Source organism: Triticum urartu, chromosome 7 (assembly GCF_003073215.2).
Source record: "Triticum urartu cultivar G1812 chromosome 7, Tu2.1, whole genome shotgun sequence".
In the NCBI taxonomy this organism is placed as follows: Eukaryota; Viridiplantae; Streptophyta; class Magnoliopsida; order Poales; family Poaceae; genus Triticum; species Triticum urartu.
The window spans coordinates 331,792,584-331,805,093 of record NC_053028.1 but is presented as its reverse complement, the minus strand read 5'-3'; positions in this window follow the sequence as shown (position 1 = coordinate 331,805,093).

The window sequence follows — 12,510 nt, the reverse complement described above, 5'->3', positions numbered from 1 at the left end:
CATAGCAAAAACATAATCAGTTTTCATACTTAGTGAAAACTGACACATGCTGAAATATAACTCAAGTAGGCATGTTTACGAGCTCGATGCACTCACTACGGTGCAAGTCATGGAAATAAAAGCATACACCCATAAAGAAGGAAAAAAATTCAAGCTAGACATGGCAAGAACAATAGCATAGCATGCACGGATCAACTACAACATCACCGGCAAAATTGCAAACAAGTTGACAATCTGCCCAGATTCACAAAGTAGCAAAAGTAGAGCTTGATTGACTCAAGCTAGGGTGCTCCATAATTGAAAACAAAGACATGGATGGATAGAGCACTACAATATTAACAAAACATCCTTACTGATCATCCTCAAAAGAGGCACGGATCACTAGGAAACAACATGAACATGTGGCATCATGAGATGAACAGCTCCAGGACTTAGTGAAATTGCTAAGTCCCTGAAAACAGAATTACCGAGTGCACCACTTTGCAAGCTTGCACAAGACACCTCACACATCAAAAAAATACATGGGTTGCACCTCTGGAAAGATGACAAAACCCTTAACAAAACACACGTAGAGCATCATGGCATATCATGCACACATTAATCATGGCAAAAATGACAAAAGCCTAAACGGATTAGCAGATCTGACAATAATCTCAAGTAGCCCTCTTCTAACAGCATTTCGGGCATCAAGATGAGCTCAAATGAAAATGATGCAACGGAATGAAATGATGTACTCTCTGAGGTGAACAATTTGATATGCTATATGCATGAATCGGAGCTACGGCTGCAAAGTTACAGAGCCGCGAACATGTGCACATGGACTGAAATTTCAAGGACTTAGGAAAAAAACAACCTCCCAGATCTGGATCTAGGGTTTGGTGGCACGCAAAACGAGGCAAACTCCGGCGAGCACTGTTCACGGCCGGAGCACGACGTTGCCGGAGGAGGTCGGGGAGGCGGCTACCGGGGCGGCTCCGGCCGGCGCGGGTCGCCGGAGCGACGAGGGCGGCTGGTGGTGGCGGCGCGGCGCAGTGGCGGCGGCGGCGCATGGAGGCGGCGGCGGCGGCGCGGTGGCGGCGGAGCGGGCGAGCGGCTGGGCGGGCGAGGCGGCCCGGATGGCGCGGGAGAGGGCCCGCCTTGGGCCTGGGCGGGCCGGCGGGAGTGGCGGCGGTGGTGGTGACGTGTCACGCGCCCATTGGCTGCGGGTGGCGGTGCAAAGACGTCTGGCGGACGGCGGACATGTCCGGAGACGGCGGGAGCGATTTTTAGGGTTTCGAGGAGGAAGGAGATCCGAAAACGGAGGGGATCTATTTATAGCCATAGAGGGAGCTAGGAGAGTCCAAATGAGGTGCGGTTTTCGGCCACGCGATCGTGATCGAACGCTCTAGATGATGGAGCAGAGTTAGGTGGGTTTTGGGCCAAATTGGAGGGGTGTTGGGCTGCAACACACACGAGGCCTTTTCGGTCCCTCGGTTAACCGTTGGAGTATCAAACGAAGTCCAAATGATATGAAACTTGACAGGCGGTCTACCTGTAGTAAACCAAGGCTGCTTGGCAAGTCTCGGTCCAATCCGGAAATGTTTAATCCCCACACATGAAAGAAAGCTAGAAATGGCCACCGGAGGAGAACGAAGCGCCGGAATGCAAAACGGACAACGGGGAAAATGCTCGAATGCATGAGACGAACACGTATGCAAATGCAATGCACATGATGACATGATATGAGATGCATGACAATGATAAGAACACACGGAGACAAAGACCCGAACCTGAGGAAATAAAAAGAGCTTAACGCCGGAAACGGCAAGAGTTGGAGTACAAATTGGGAAAGTTACATCCGGGGTGTTACACTTTCTTTCGTCAGATTGGGGTAGCCTGCAAGCGCCCGGGGGCTCCGCCAGGTTGGGTTGCGCTGGAGGCCGACCTCACCTTCGACTCGGAAGACCACCCCAGCTCCACCGCCGGCTCAGGGATGCTCCTGATGCTCTGCACGCCCACCATCTACAACATGGCCGTCACCAAGACTCTCATCGATGGCGGCGCCGACCTCAACTTGCTCTCCGTGGAAGCCTTCAGCCTTCTTCATGTGTCGCTCGAACGGCTCAGCCTCAGCAAGCCCTTCACAGGAGTGGGTGGTGGAGCTGCTCACCCTCTGGGGCAGATCCGCCTCCCTGTCACCTTTGGCACGCGAGACAACTATCGCACCGAGCTGGTGGACTTTGACATCACCCGCATCGGTCTCCCGTACAATGCCATCCTCGGGTACCCGACTCTCGCTCAGTTCATAGCGGCGACTCACCCGGCCTACAACCTCATGAAGATGCTAGGGAGCAAGGGCGTCCTCACCATCAAGGGGGACACTAAGGAGGCCGTGACGGCGCTCAGGCTCACCTGCAAGACCGCCGCAGCGGCACAGCCAGCCGGCGCCGATGCGCCTGAGGCCAAGGCGATCGTGCCCACCAAGAAAAAGCAGCCGTTCACCCAAGACAAGGCGGAGACCAAGCAGGTGCCGGTCAACGAGGACGGGTCTTCAGGAGCCACCTTCACCATAGGAACCGGCCTTGACCCTGGACAAGAAGAAGCTTTGGTAAGGTTTTTGCGCGCGAACAAGGAGATATTCACGTGGGTGCCCAATCAACTGGTAGGGGTCCCAAGAGAGGTAATCCAGCATCATCTAAGGGTGTGCCCCAACGTACTCCCCGTGAAGCAGCAAGCAAGACGGCAGTCCACTGAGAAGCAGGCCTTCATCGTCCAAGATACACGGAAGCTGGAGGCGGCAGGTACCATCCGAGAAGTTCGATACCCCAAATGGCTGGCGAACCCCGTTGTAGTGCCGAAGAAAGGTGGGAAGAAACGGGTGTGCGTCGACTTCACCAACCTCAATAAAGTCTGCCCCCAAGACCCGTTCCCCCTTCCGCGCATCGATCAAATCGTCGACTCCACCGCCGAGTGTGATTTTTTGTGTTTCCTGGATGCGTTCTGCGGATCCCATCAGATCAAGATGGCGGTGGAGGATGTGGAGAAGACGGCCTTCTTGACAGCATGTGGGTGTACTTCTACACATGCATGCCTTTCGTCCTTCGCAATGCGGGCGCGACCTTTCAGCGGCTGATGCACATCGCCTTGGGGCGGCAGCTCGGCAGGAACACAGAGGCCTACGTTGATGACATAGTGGTCAAATCTCGTGAGGCGAGGACGTTGATTCAAGACTTGGAGGAGACCTTTGAGAGTTTGTGCTGGGTGAACTTGAGGCTTAACCTGGAGAAGTGCATGTTTGGCGTCCCCTCTGGCAAGCTGCTAGCGTTTCTCGTATCCCATAGAGGGATCGAGGCGAACCCGGAGAAGATCAAGGCCATCGAAGACATGAGCCCACCACAGACCCTCAAGGAGGTGCAAAAGCTGGCAGGACGGGTGACCGTGTTAGGGCGTTTCATGTCTAAGCTAGGAGAGTGCGCCTTACCCTTCTTTAAGCTCATGAAGAAGAAAGGCCCCTTCGAGTGGACCCCGGAGGCCGACCGGGCCTTCCAAGACCTCAAGAAATACCTCACCAGCCCCCCGGTGATGGTGGCGCCACGGCCTCTCGAGCCTCTGGTACTCTACCTCGATGCCACCCCGTACTCCGCCAGCACGGTGTTGGTGGCGGTTCGGGAGGAGCGCAAAGACAATGGTGTGCCGTGCCAAGCCAGAGCTGATGCAGCGCAGGGTCAGGAAGGCACACTGGGGCCCTCAGCGGCAGAAGATCAAGCTCGGTAGGGCAACGTCGCGGAAACTCCTAAGGATGGCCAGGTCTCCGAAAACCCTCCACCTCAGGGTACGCCACAATATCCGCAAGACCCGAGCCTCAACAGTGTGCTAGCCCTCGCCTAGCACCCGGTGTACTTTGTCAGCACCGTACTACGGGACGCAAGGGCATGCTACCCCATGCCGCAAAAGCTCCTGCTTGCACTCTTGGTGGCCTCGCGCAAGCTGCGACATTACTTCCAGCGGCACCCCATCAAGGTCGTCCCATCTTACCCATTGGAGAGAGTACTCAGGAGCCCAAACTCAGCCGGAAGGGTCGCTGAATGGAACATCGAGCTGCAAGCATTCCAGCTAGAGTTCAACACCACCAGGGTCATCAAGGGAGCCGCGCTCGCCGATTTTGTGGCAGAATGGACAGATGCCTCGGCTCTTGAGGAAGAAGAAGACCGGTCCACCTCCCCAGGAAGTGAGGCACCAGACGGCTGGGTCATGTATTTTGACGGCGCCTTTGCGCACCAGGGCGCAGGGGCTGGAGTAGTGCTCATCTCGCCCACTCAGGACAAGCTTTACTACGCGCGTGCAACTCTGCTTCCAGCACGGTGAGAAGGTCTCCAACAATATTGCCGAATACAAAGGCCTCATAGCCGGCCTAAAGGTTGCGGCGGCTCTGGGGGTGAGGCGCCTTACCGTCAAGGGCGACTCGCAGCTCCTCGTAAACTTCTCCAACAAAGTGTACGAGCCAAAGGACGAGCACATGGAGGCCTACCTTGCGGAGGTGCACAAAATGGAAAAGCAGTTCTCAGGCTTGGAGCTGCAGCACGTGCCCCGGGGCACCAACAAGGAAGCCGACGACATCGCCAAGAGAGCATCCAAGCGGCAACGACAAGAGCCCGGCATCTTCGAAGAGCGGCTCTTCAAGCCGTCAGCTACGCCACCTCTTTCAAGCACGACTCAGCCTCAGGAGGAGCTCCCACAGCCCCCGGCCACGGGAGCCCCAGCTTGCGGCCCAACCTCAGGAGCTCGGCTACTCTTGGCGCTCGAGCCCCAGGAGGAGTGCTGGACCAAGGAGTTCAAGGAGTACCTAATGCACGGGACACTGCCGGAGAAGGAAGAAGACATGGAGCACGTGGCCCAATAGGCCACGGCATACTGCATTCAAGACGATGAGTTGTACAGGAAACGGCCGAATGATGTCACGCTGTGCTGCATCTCCAGCGATCAAGGGAGGTGTCGGCGTTCTGGGAACGGGGGTCCCTAGACTTGCCTGCATCTCCAGCGCTCAAGGGGGGGGGGCAGCACGGCCCATCTTCATCAACACAGACCCAAGACCCTCGCGAGGGGCCAAGCCTCGTGGGGCGGACGACACGGAGCTTCCTCAGGCACGGCCTCATCAGGCTGGCTCGTGAGGAGGTGGAGAGATCAAGGCGGGGTACCTCACGGGGTGCCCGTGACGCAAGCCATGACGACCAAGGGCGCCAGGCGGGTGCCAGCCCACGCAGTGTCCTCCTTTCCTCTTTGGTGCAAAGGGGGCAAGCGCAGCTGCGGAGTACCGAGGCATCGGGCAAAGGTTGCGATTTCGGTGCAAGGAGACCAAGACCAGGAAGACTGCAAGACGGAGGTCATCGTGGAGCCCAAGACGGCGTCACCACCAGAGCTTTGTGCAGGCGAAGACTACTTTTGTCAGGGTAGCGAGTACTAGCTGTCCCCCTTCAAATTAGCCCGCCATTGTTGGCTCCCATCCCGCTCGATATTTGGGAAGACGACCAGGGCCTCTATAAATAGGACTAGCCATCCCCCCAGGAAAAGGGGTTCGGAGGGGTTAAGAGGAGAGGTTCGATAGGAGATTGAATCGGAGAAAGACAATCAGAGAGAAAGAAGGGTGGCTGAACTCCTCCCAGTAGTTCATCGCCCCAGCCAAGAACAGACCCTCGCGAGGCTGTTCTTCCTTGTATCATGCATCATCATCAGCCCAAGAGGCAATCCACCACGCCACAAACTGGAGTAGGGTATTACACCACAACGGTGGCCCGAACCAGTATAAACCCTGTGTCTCTTGTGTTTTTCTTTCCATAGCTTAGATCTTAGCGAGGCGGAGGGGTGCAGGTAGGTAGGAAGCGAGATCTCCGCGCGCACCCTAGTGTTCGAACCTCAAGGGTCTGCCGGAACCCGAAATCCGACAGGAGGGAGCTGCTGATTGACATAGACGGCGGGGACTGTGGACATCACTCATCATCATGGACCCTCGTCGGCAAGGCCTTCTGCAGCGGATTCTATTGGCCCACAGCACTCAACGATGCAGCCGAGCTAGTGAAGTCATGCGAAGCTTGCCAATTACACGCCAAGCAAATCCATCAGCCTGCTCAGGGCCTCCAAACCATCCCGCTCACGTGGCCGTTCACGGTCTAGGGGCTAGACATCCTAGGCCCGTTCCCACGAGCGCTAGGGGGCTACCGTTATCTCTACGTCGCCATCGACAAGTTCACCAAGTGGGCGCAAGTGGAAGCCGTCCGGACTATTCCAGCCGGCTCTGCTGTAAAGTTCATCAAAGGCCTTGTGAGTCGCTTCGGGGTCCCCAACCGCATCATCACAGATAACGGCTCATAGTTTACTAGTAACCTATTTAAAACCTACTGTGCTAACCTTGGAACGCAGATCTGCTACGCTTCGGTGGCCCACCCCAGGAGCAATGGTCAGGCTGAGCGCGCCAATGCTGAGGTCCTGAGGGGCCTCAAGACCAGGACCTTCAAGAAGAAGCTGGAGGCCTACGGCAGGGGTTGGCATGATGAGCTCCAGTCCATGCTGTGGTCCATCCGCATCACCGCTACCAAGCCAATGGGCGAGACTCCGTTCTTCCTCGTCTACAGAGCTGAAGCAGTCCTCCATCACGAGGTCAAGCATCGCTCCGCACGGTTCTGGCGCTCGACGAAACGCAGCAGGACGCCATGCGGGGGATGGATCTCGTGCTGGGGGAGGAACGTCGTCAAGAAGCTTCATTAAGGGCGGCAAGGTACCAGCAAGTGCTGCGGCGTTACCACTGCCGCAACATTCGCTCCAGGACGCTCAAGACGGGTGACCTAGTCCTGAGGCGGGTCCTCTCCAGGGAAGGATTGCACAAGCTTTCACCCATGTGGGAGGGCCCATTCAGGGTCATCCACATCTCCAGGCCTGGCGCTGTGCGCCTGGAGACGCAAGGGGACACCTATCCAAAACACCTGGAACATCCAGCACCTCCGGAAGTTCTACCCATGAAGCAAGGCCCAGAGCCTGTGAAGAAAGGCCCAGAGCCTGTGAAGAAGGCCCGGTGCCTGTGAAGAATCACCGCCCGTGACACTCTCACGTAATAATGAGTTGGGGCTGTACACGCCCCGGAGTCTCAGGAGCGCCGGCCTCTGGCCCTGGGGCTCCCTCCCACGCCTAGTGGACAGCACTTAGCTCCGCGCTGGTGAGAAGACTTGAAGACTAGATTAGGTGCCGAACGCGGCTTTTCATTTGCTTTCAGCAGTTGGCACGTTTCTCCTTAATCAAGTTTGCCTTTGGCGTTCCTTGTTGATTTGGTTCCTTCGCCTTTTATCGCGTTTTTCGGCTCTGGTTTGCTCATGATCTCTCTCTCGCATACCTCGCAAGGGGGCTAGGCAGGTTCCTGTTGGAGATATGCCCTAGAGGCAATCATGTATGATGATATTTCCTATGTGTTTATGAATAAAGATAGTCCTCGGACATTATCAATGATGTGTATCAGCAAGTACGTGACTTGTTTGTGGGACTATGCATTGTATGATGACTGTCCTGAAAGGTCCCTAGTCGAAAGGGTTGTGTGGACGCGCAGCCAACTAGACTAGCATATGACACGGTCGATGGCTTGGTCTCACTAGCAATGGCTCATTGGATGCTAACCGGATAATATGGACATGGAAGGATCTGGTTGGATTCGACATAGTCGGATCCGAGTCGAGATAAGGTCCAAGTCGGACAGACCCAACTATGAGACGCAACGATATGTCATCTGTGAGTGTCTAGTACACCATATGTTCTATGTCCCAAGACCTGAGCTGACGCATGTACTCGGGATGGTGACAGACTTGCTTTTGGGCCGACCAAACGCTACTCCGTAACTGGGTATTTATAAAGGCAGGTTTCGGGTTTGTCCAGAACCATGCTACGAGACGTGGTCGAGCAAGATGGGATTTTCCCCTCCGATCAAGAGAGATATACTCTGGGCCCCTCGTGTGATCCGACCAGGATAAGCATGGCCATGCGACAAGGATTATGAGATAATCCGGTTTGTGGTCGGCATCACTGGAACGAGAAAGAGGTCGGGCTAGCACAAGGATGACAGACTCGCCTTGAGCTCAACAACATATATCGTGTGGCAAAAGGAATGGAAGTGTGATGTACAGGTTCGCTAACCAGCTTCATAGTCTGCTTGGTGTTCGGCATGCCTTGCTAGAGGCCACTACCAACCGTGCAGTTCGGAGGTGATCCGAACTGTGACCAAGCCAACTTGAACCTAAGGGGTCACGCTCTTAAGGGAAGGAACCTACGAGGTCGGATCCGAGGACACTGGTCGAATGTGATCCGAACTGTATTCAGATTGTGGCCGAGTAGACTTATGGGCTTTAGGGTTCGTGCAAGGCCCAAGTGTTGAGCCCGTGACGGACGCCTATATATATAGTGGAGGTGCGGCACACTCATGGGCTTATCGCTTCAGCGCTGTCACTAGGGTTTGCATGTGTTGCGAATAGACACCTCCACTCGCCGCCGGTTGTGTGATCGGACCTAGCAGTCCGCCGCACGATGTTCCTCCTGCACGCGCGGATACCGTTAGAGGCGGTGCACTTGCGCCGCTCCGGCGAACCTGTACGTGGGAACCGACCACCGGTTGTACGAGGGAGATCGGACGAGGAGGAGACGATCCACGCGGACGCGCTGCCCCAACTCTTCTTCCGCTGCACGACACTGCACGTCTAGTGGTAACAAACTGTGATCCATCCCCCGTAGCATGTTCTTGGTTGTTCTGTGCATAGGAAATTTTAATTTGCAGACAATGCACCCTACCGTAGATCCCATCAGTGCCCTCACGAGCATTTTTCTTCTCTCTGCCTTCTCGCGAGTCACCCTCGTTCGAGCCTAAAAGCTGGCACATCTCTCCTAATTCATGCCCCTCGGGTACCGTGACACAAGGTGCCAATTCAAGGTTTGGGTGAACGGCAAATCCTCTAGCGCACCCCCTAACAATTTTTTTACAGTTTCTGAGAAAACACAGACATCTCGCGAAGGAAAGGGCGTCCCAAACGCGCCAGGTTAGGTTATCTTTGCGCAAAATAACAAAACGACATGGGAATAACGTGCACATTGCATTAACCAAGAACCACAGTTCGATACATGCCCCTCTGGGCCCATACTGGTTTCATTTTCTAATGTAGGAAAAAAAGGAAAAAGCTAAACAAAGCAGCATTTCAGCAATCTGCGGAGGCAGGCCCTTAGCGACGCCCCGAGCCTAGCCAGACCCCTCCTCACGCTTCATGGAGGCGCGGCGACGAGATGACCCGCTGCCTCCTTCGAAGCGGGCGTGGCGGCGTGGTGGCTGGTCGTAGCCACCGCTGCTGGAGCTGTCACTAGAGGAAGAGCCGCCGTAGCTAGAAGAGATGCGGTCGCCGCCGAGGGCAGGCTCACCCTCATCCTCGCCGCGACCGTCACCAAGGCCGAGCACCTCCTCACCGTCGTTCGCCTCGGGGCAGCACCCGGCGCGGCGACCATCTTCCCCGAACACCCTCACATAGAGGGTCGACCCACCGTCATACTTGAAGTGGAGCGTGTACCACCTGCCCAGGCCGCGCGCGTAGGCAAACGTCTACCAGCCGCGGGCCAGGGCTATGTTGCCCGCGGCGCAAGTCTCGACCGTGACCCAGGAGGCCTTGCTGCAGCAACCATCCGCCTGCAACCAGAGCCCGCCTGGACCAGGGGCCGGCAGTTCATCGATAAGGAAGCGCGGAAGCTGGAGCCAGTTGCCGGCCGGGTTATCCGACCAGACAACGAACTTTGAGGACACCTCTGCTGAATGGGAGTGCGGGCGGGGAGGCCGCGCCACCATCATGCGCCTCCCCTCGTCAGCTGGACCGCCATGGTTGGGACGGTCCGCTCCGCGTGCCGTGGCGCCGCCTCGACAGTGGGCCACAGCTGGGGTTGCAGCGTGCTTGCGCGGACGGCCGCGACCGCGCTTGGGTGCCGGGGAACCGGGGCCCTCGCGAGGGGCCTTCCCCTTCTCGGCGGCAGAGAATTTCCTTCGTGGCGCCATCAGAGGCACTGCAAGCAATGAAGCAAAGAAAAACCAAGCAAGCGAGGAAGAGATGGGCAACGGGGGCTCCGCCCCCTCCCCATTTATAGCAAGAGAAGGCCAACCGGTGTCTCCCACGATCGCGGGTAATGATGGTTTCCCTTGCATGTCGCAGGGACTTGACAAGTCATGCAGTCATCGAGGCAGCGTGGGGAAGCAGAGACGCCCACGTTCAATCAACCGCCACGCGTCGGCCTAGGCCGCAGGCTTTTGGGGTCCGCGGCGTTCCGAACTTGACCCTTGGCTTCGCCGCGAAGCCAAGCCCGCGTGCGCCTTGGGCCTGGGGGCTACTGTCGGTGTTCTGGGAATGGGGGTCCCCAGACTTGCCTGCCTGCGGCCCAAGGCGTGGCGGAGCCAGCAGGCCGTACGGCCCATCTTCGCCAACAAAGCATCGAAGACCCTCGCGAGGGTCCAAGCCTCGCGAGGCGGATAACGCAAGACCTCCTCTTGAGTGGCCTAGTCAGGCAGGCTCACGAGGGGTGGAGATATCAAGGTGAGGCGAACCTCACGAGGCTCTCGTGACGTGAGCCATGACAATCGACACCAGGCGGGCGCCAGCGCGTGCAGCGTCCTTGATTCCTCTTTGGTGCAAAGGAGGCAAGCGCAGCCGCGGAGTACCGAGGCATCAGGCAAAGGTTTCCATTTCGGTGCAACAAGACCAAGACCATGGACTGCAAGACGGAGGTCATCGTGGAGCCCAAGACGACGTCACCACCAGAGCTTTGTGCAGGTGAAGACCGCTTTTGTCAGGATAGCTTGTACTAGCTGCACCCCTTCAAATTGGCCCACCATTGTTGGCTCCCTTCCTGCTCGATATTTGGGAAGAGGACCAGGGCCTCTATAAATAGGACTAGCCACCACTGTAGAGGGGGGAGATCTCATCAGACCTAGAGATAGACACAAGTCCGAAAACACAAGAACACCTCAACCTCAAGAGGCTGTTCTTCCCCTTGTATTATTCATCATCAGCCCAAGAGGCAATCCACCACCACCACACTGGAGTAGGGTATTACACCACAACGGTGGCCCGAACCAGTATAAACCCCGTGTCTTTCTGTGTTGCGAGTTTGTCAAGTTCATCCGCAAGATCTTGGCGAGCTAGAGCATAGATCGGTAGGAGGGAAAGACTTCGCGCGCACCCCAGTGTTTGAACCTTAATGGTTTGCCGGAGCCCCACGTTCGACAGATAATTTTATTGTTAAACAAGAAAACTTCAATGCTTATGTTGGTAGACAATTGAAACACAATGTTGATATGCTTGAACACGTGGGTGATTATATGGCTAATGTTAAAGGTGAACTTAAACTTATTAGTATACATGCTTCTATGGTTACCACTCAAGTAGAACAAGTACTTAAAGCTCAGAATGATTTGCTCAATGAATTAAATAATAAGAAGAATGATAATGTTGTTAGAGTTATGACTAGAGGTGGTAAATTGACTCAGGAACCATTGTATCCTGAGGGCCATCCTAAGAGAATTGAGCAAGATTCTTAGAGAATTAATACTGATGCACCTAGTCCTTCTAAAAGGAAGAAAAAGAAAAATGACATGACTTTGCATGCTTCTAGTGAACCTGTTATTGACATACCTGAGAATCCCAATGATATTTCTATTTCTGATGCTAAAACACAATCTGGTAATGAACATGAACCTAGTGATAATGTTAATGATGATGTTCATGTTGATGCTCAACCTAGTAATGATAATGATGTAGAGATTGAACCTGCTGTTGATCTTGATAACCCACAATCAAAGAATCAACGTTATGATAAGAGAGACTTTGTTGCTAGGAAGCAGGTAAAGAAAGAGAACCATGGGTTCAGAAACCCATGCCTTTTCCTCGTAAACCATCCAAGAAAAAGGATGATGAGGATTTTGAGCGCTTCGCTGAAATGATTAGACCTATCTTTTTGCGTATGCGTTTAACTGGTATTCTTAAAATGAATACTTATGCTAAATATATGAAGGAAATTGTTACTAATAAAACAAAGATACCGGAAGCTGAAATTTCCACCATGCTTGCTAATTATACTTTTAAGGGTGGAATACCAAAGAAACTTCGAGATCCAGGAGTACCAACTATATCATGCTCCATTAAAAGAAACTATGTTAAAACTGCTTTATGTGATCTTGGAGCCGGTGTTAGTGTTATGCCTCTCTCTTTATATCGTAGACTTGATTTGAATAAGTTGACACCTACTGAAATATCTCTGCAAATGGCTGATAAATCAACTGCTATACCTATCGGTATTTGTGAGGATGTGCATGTTGTGGTTGCAAACATTACTATTTTACCGACTTTGTTATTCTTGATATTCCCGAGGACGATAGTATGTCTATTATTCTTGGAAGACCCTTGTTGAATACTGCAGGGGCTGTTATTGATTGCACCAAAGGCAATGTCACTTTTCATGTTAATGGTAATGAGCATA